General features: G+C 45.1%; 1 protein-coding gene across 1 annotated transcript in view; it reads right to left on the bottom strand.

Annotated features, from left to right (window-relative positions):
- usp6nl (USP6 N-terminal like) overlaps window positions 1–6,118 on the bottom strand; it is an 85,404-nt gene extending 79,286 nt beyond the window's left edge. Inside the window, exon 1 of the mRNA XM_062517738.1 lies at window positions 5,950–6,118. The gene's annotated coding sequence lies outside the window, so the exon portion shown is untranslated. The remainder of the gene's footprint in view (window positions 1–5,949) is intronic.
- Window positions 6,119–6,807: the final 689 nt, after the last annotated feature.

Genomic DNA, 6,807 nt, shown 5'->3' with positions numbered 1-6,807 from the left:
TTGCACACACATGGACCTTTAACAAACATTTCGAACTCACCAAGTTGCAGTTCACTTCCTGGTCTGGGGACCGACAAAGGACCCGAAGGAAAGTCGTGAGGGACATTTCAACTGGTGGAGTATGACCTCATTAACGAGCAGAGGCCAAGTGTGCAGAACAATGGGGGTGTTTGGTACTTTTCGGAACATGTTTGTTATTTACAGGTGTGGCGAATAATGAAATTTGTATTAGTCTTATGAGGAACTACTTGCCTTAGTATGAACAATGTTGGTGATTGTGATTTGTGACTATTGCTATTGAGTATGCCAAATGTTATTAGATAATTGATTAATTGTTGCAATGGTTCAGGCCAGGGAGTTAAAGTCTTTCGGGGGAAGTAGGGCAGGGGAACAAGTAGAATGGTCTGAGGTGAGCCACTGTGCACCTGCTAGAGGCCTAATACTCAGATGCTTGAAACGTTACCCGATAATTGAAGGGGATTTATGAAAGTTACTTTGGTTATATTTTTGGAGTTTAATGATTGATTTAGAGCTATTGGTTGGAGTTTTGTTTTTTCTTTATTTTTCCTATTTCTCCTGATGGGCATGCTACCTGCTAAGGTGAAAATAAATCGCTGCATTCTACCAACATCAACACTGTCTCCTGCATTTCCATCACCGGCAAAGCCATCCCGATCACACTCAGTGTCAACGAACAACAACAAGTTGCATTTATGTAGCGATTTATCAAGGACCTCATCTCCGCTATGCCTCAGTGTAACCACTAACAATAACATTTCAGTTGCAACCTTTGTAGTTAGAGCCATGGTTCTTGGATTTGGTGTTTCAGGAAAGGGTAGTTCGAACTCTGAATCGCAAAAAAGTTTGGTGGTTGGAACTACTGCCCATGAGCAATCACACTTGTATAGTTCCTTGAGTCGTTGCGGTTAGTGATGTTGTCAGTGTCAAAGGATAAGAGGGAGCCTAACCAAAAATCACAAAGTGGTTGTTCTGCCCGTGACTCAATGATTGGGCTATGCTGTTGTTCGCTTACTATTCATTAACAGATATCAAAGAGAAATCTAGGCCTAGGCTGCTGACCCCTTCTGGAGTCACCCTTACTACTTGCTGTTTGAACTACGGTGTTTGAACACTGGAAGTAGCCAATTGCGACACAAGTATGATGCTTTCTAGACACAGGTGTTACAACGTAGTTGTTTAAGCGCAAGTTGCGTTGGACCATGGCGGTTAAGCAAAGTTGCTTTCTAGAAACGCACACCAGAGCAATGAATGTGAATCCTGTAGGGAGAAAAGCCAAAAACATCCTCCTTCTTGACAGACAGCTGAACTGAGATGACAGAGCCACTGTTTTCAGTTAGTTGTTTCAAGGCAGTTTACATTTTCTAAATGTTTTAATTGAATGCTAAATACTGTAAAAAAAAAATACATGTAAAAAGATAACGCACACCACAACTCAAGACGAAAAAGGAGAGTATTGTTATGAAACCGAATGTAGCAAAATAATCATCATATTTTGATTATGCTATTTTCATAATAATCATGAAAGTCATAATCACGATTAATCGATTAATTCGATTAATAAATTAATTTGATTAATTGCACAGCCCTAACCTCAAGCACGCTCAGGTGCCGTGAATGACTATGCACTGTTGCTCCTCTGTCCATCCTCGGACAAAGCCTGCCCTAACAATCTGATTGGCCAGAACACCTCTGGTGCAGGCATAGAGACTTCTCAATGGAGAGGCTCCAGACCGAGTTTCCCAGACTCATATTTAGAGAGCGGGATACATTCAGGGTATTACCAGGCTATGGGCTGGTCAACACAGACTATGGGCTGGTTAGTGCAGGTCTGTGTGTGTGTGTGTGTGTGTGCGTGTGTCAGTGCAGTGCAGGGTTAAAAGCTCTGGGTGTTACCAGGCTATGGGCTGGACAATATAGACTATGGGCTGGTTAGTGCAGACTATGGACTGGTGGTCTGTGTATGTGTGTGTGTGTGTGTGTGTGTGTGTGTGTATGTGTGCAGGGTTAAAAGCTCTGGGTGCTGTTCAGGGCATCTCTGTCCACTTCACGGCATTTCACAGCTGTCTGCTGGAGGAACCAGCCCCACATTAACACCCCATAACACATCCCCGCCTCCAACGTGTGTGTGTGTGTGTGTGTGTGTGTGTGTAATCACATTTGGAGCTGGGTCATTCATTCCATGGAAACTGACATCCCATGAAAACACACACACACACACACACACACACGGTCCGAAAGACACACAGACCCTGCCATATCCCCTACACTCAGGAAGGAAGTCAGGGTTCACATACACCCCCAGAAACACACACACACACACACACACACACTTACTCAGACATAAACATTCAAACACACACACACACACACACACACACACACGCAAGACTACATGTATCCTCAAACAGAAGCGGACAGCCTAAAGCCCAAGTCCCCATGATGCGTGAGAATATGACAGTTCTCTCCATCCCTCTGTTTATCTCTCACACGCTCTGCCTCTATTTATCTGCATTCTTTCATTTCATTCTCTCTCTCTTTCTCTCATCTCGTTTCCAGTATGCCTCTCTCTCTCTTCGCCTTGTCACCACATCTTACTCTTGTTTGTGTGTGTGTGTTTGTCTGTGTGTGTGTGTGTGTGTATGCATAAGGAAGAAAAAGATGGATGTTGTTCCTCCTCCCACCCACAACCCCCCCTCTCTCTCTCCCTCTCTCTCTCTCTATCTGTCCATCTCTGAGATAATGGCCATAATGATAAGCGTTGGGGACAGTGGTGTGCAGTTAGCAGTGGATGCTAATGATGGGTAATTTGATGAAGATGCTGGAGATGAGTTTGTGTGTGTGTGTGTGTGTGTGTGTGTGTGTGAGAGAGAGAGAGTTCATGTGTGAGTGTGTGTGTGTATATAAGTGTGTGTGTGTGTGTGTGAGAGAGAGAGAGTTTGTGTGTTTGTGTGTGTGTGTTACACAGAGGTGGGAGGTGGACAGGAAAAGGAAATGGACTGTGCCATGTGATCTTTGGTAAGGATGGTCAGGACTATCTCAGTGTGGGTACACACACACACACACACACACACACACACACACACACACACAATCTCAAATGTTGTGCTATGAAGTTTAGTAGCCATACCACACAAACAGACAAAAAAAATTGTACTGATAATCTTAATAATGAAAAATTAATCTAAAGTTGTTCTTCAAAGTCAAAGTTACCAAGGAACACATGCCGGGGTGTGTGTATGTGTCCAAGAGAAAAAGAAAAAGAGAAAGAGAAGGGGGAGGGAGGGAGAGAGAGAGAGAGGCAGAAGAGAGAGAGAGCCGAGGCATGGTGTAAAAGCTGGGATTACTTTTGCCATATGTTCACCTTTGCACTCATAAGGACAGTGTCATTAACAGCAACAGCAACACGTCCGAGCATACACACCGTGAATTTGTGCACGCATACACCTGCACTTTGGGGTGTGTGAAAGGTGGAAATAGTAACTCTGTGTGTGTGTGTGTGTGTGTGTGTGTGTGTGTGTGTGTGTGTGTGTTAAGTTGATGTTGTTCAGCTCAGTGACCTGTCTGACTGCACAGGTACACACAGTCAACCAGGCTATAATGGCATTACAAAAAGTGTTTCCTCTTTAATCCCGTTTTGTGTGTGTGTGTGTGTGTGTGTGTGTGTGTGTGTGTGTGTGTGTGTGTTCGCATCAGCTACATGAAACTAATATCCTCCTACTCAGTGGTCACAGGGGTACAGTGTGTTCCAGTTGTGAGGACTGGCCAATTGCTGTTCCATTACCGAGGTACATACACACACACACACACACACACACACACACACACACACACACTTCTCTAATAGGTACCAGAATGATTCATAACACAACTTTGAGCATAGTGAAATTACAATGAGAGAGAGAGAGAGAGAGAAAGAGAGAGAGAGAGAGGTAGATTTATATTCTGTTACACACATGTGCAAGTGGATGTGTGCTCGCTCCCTCCCTCTCTCTTGCTCACTCACTCACTCGCACACACAAACAAACAGAGACACACACACACACACACACACACACACACACACACACACACACACACACACACATCCTCGTGGATGCTGGTCTGTGGCGGTGGCAAACCCTATGATCTCATGATCTCACAGAGGGCTTAGGGAGGGACCCTGCTGACGGGGCAGCCCAGGGTGGCATTTACTGAATCTGCTAACGTGTGTGTGTGTGTGTGTGTGTGTGTGTGTGTGTGTGTGTGTGTGAGAGAGAGAGAGAGAGGGCAGACATGCAATTATTATGTTTTTTGTTTTGTTTTGAGCAGACATGCTATTATTAGGATGTAGCTCTGATACTGTGTGTCATTCTGCGGGCTCGTAGGACATTATGTGTTTGCACAAAGCCTACTGCCTTCACATTTGCTTTAGATTTGCTGTACACTACCAGGTTTTTACTGCCTGGCAACCTACCTGTGACACTACTTGATATGTAGGAAAGTTTGAGTTGAGGACATTGGACTGTTCGGAAAGCAGCGGGAAAACACATTCACAATCTATGGCTGAAGTGTGCATTTTCCTCTGGGATGAAACTGCACCAACCAGCGGCCAGGCGCAAATGGTTGACATGTACAGTAATCGTCACCTCTGATGACTGTGGGAATAAAAAGCTGCAAGCTCATTTCTAGATTCAGCTACTCGAAACTGCAACTGTCGTCTGATACATGCAGGTCAATAATACAAAGGTTCTTCCTCGCTGACGCTGAGATCGGAGCATCCAGAATTCAGCCTGACTGCAGTGTTTTCGGGGGGAGAAATAATCTCTTCGCCCTACCAGAAGGTCCGCCGCTGCACGCATGTGTGTCCACGCCAACGGGGTAATGCGATAGCACCGTTAGCAACACTGCAGCGACCGAACGCCAGATGGGTAGAACTGTAAACGGCGACACTAGATCCCACCGCATTACAGTCTTATGAAAAACAAAACAATGTGAGAACAGTGCGACCCGTAGCTAGTAGGAATCTAAGCACGGTCTCAAAACAAAGTGAAATGCCAGGTAGAAAAGGTGAACGATGCCTACATATTGTGAATGTGAATAATAATTTTAAAAACACGCACACACGCAAAGGCATGGTCTGAATGAGAGGGGAACTGCCAAGACTTCTACACTATAAGATCGCATTGGTACTAGCCTGGATGGCGTCAGGTGAGCGACTCATTTGTAGCCAAACAACACCAGCCTTGAGCCGCATTAACCCGGACAAGGATAGGGCTGAGGCAATGCTACAAAGGTAACACTCTTGTCCGCACACACGGTTACCTCCCGTTCCACTGCAACACCGTCAACAGGAAAAGCGAAACGCGCAGAAAAGCCAACCGCTTCCCGCCCCAAAAAACCGCGGGGCAGATGGCAGGGACCGCCCGCTACATCTATGAGATTACTCAAACTTTCTAATGTAGAGCATTTAATTCTACAATTGATCCCCTTAAATCAATTACAGAAGAAATGTTGAAACCCCCCACTTGTGCGTCAAATGAATGACAAGCAGTAGCAGCCAATGAGCGCCCCGCATTTCTGGGATTTAACCAATGGAAGAACGTGATTAGTGCTTCTGCACAGTCCGTGCTGCTACTGGAGGCTGTCCGTGGGTTTGGCTAGGTAGGCCTCAATGAATAGCGATAAGGACAAAGTTTTGAACAAATAAAGAAATAACCTACAAAGTATTCCAAGTCCCAAGTAGTGCCGCGCACACTGTCATTACTTTGCAGCAAACACGCGTGCACGCAAACGCGTGTTTCGGCCACTGAGTCACTTTTACCGAGCCGCGACTGCCCAAGCTAGCGCAGTTTAGCGGAGTGGACTCGTCCACTGACAGATGCATATCAAGGCAAGTTCCTAAGTTAAATCGCCGAGCGATCTCCGCCGATAAAAAGATAGCTCGTTTACCTTGTCGTAACGCGAAGCGTCCTCGCCAGTTCACATCGCCGAGACTGCAGCACCAGTCTAACTGGAATAGAAAATGCCCATTGTCCCGTACCAGGAAGTCGGCGCGGTGGTGTTCCCTCACTCACAACTGAACACTTCAGTAAGTCAGTGTAGAAAAGCCCTGCAGGGCGCTATGCAATCGATCCCACTCCAGGTAACGATGCGCCTCCCGCAGGACTGCCCGCACACCGACCGGCCATGTTGGATCAGAGGGGAGGTTGCGGCATTCAGTTTCCAAATGGGCTGGAGGATTGATAACCTGTGCTGTGCTCACCTCCGTCAGTCTTCAAACACATGTGTTGTCTCTATCTGGACACAGAAATGTGTTTTTTTTTCTTTTTAAGTGCAAGTTGTGTTATTTCAACACATATGTTTTGTAACATTTTTTTTTTTTTTTTTTAAAGATCTGAACACAGAGGTGTGTTAATACAAAGCAAATTGTGTTGTTTTTAACACATTCGTTTTAAGAGTGGTGATGGGAAGGAGAAAAGAAAAAACTTAAGCCATTGTTTTTATACTCTTCATTGGAGATGTGAGGTGTGTAATCTTTATATGAATAGGCTAAACTATTTGTGACGTTATATAAGGTGGACCGATCACTTGAAATGCATAGGCTACCACTACATATTAAGCCTTTGGGTCATTTGTTTCATAGCTTTGGTTTTATATTTCATCAGTGGTCACATGTAGGCTTGCACTGTTTGTTGATATACTGTGGCTGTGAAGGCCCTAAAGCCCTGTAATCTTCTGCACAGTGTGTCTAGTTTGTTTTATAAAGCACTGTGCCGTACATGAAAGCAACACACTCCTCTGTTGTTG

Source organism: Sardina pilchardus, chromosome 17 (genome assembly GCF_963854185.1).
Source record: "Sardina pilchardus chromosome 17, fSarPil1.1, whole genome shotgun sequence".
Classification (NCBI taxonomy): Eukaryota; Metazoa; Chordata; class Actinopteri; order Clupeiformes; family Clupeidae; genus Sardina; species Sardina pilchardus.
This window is presented reverse-complemented; position numbering and strand designations above follow the sequence as displayed.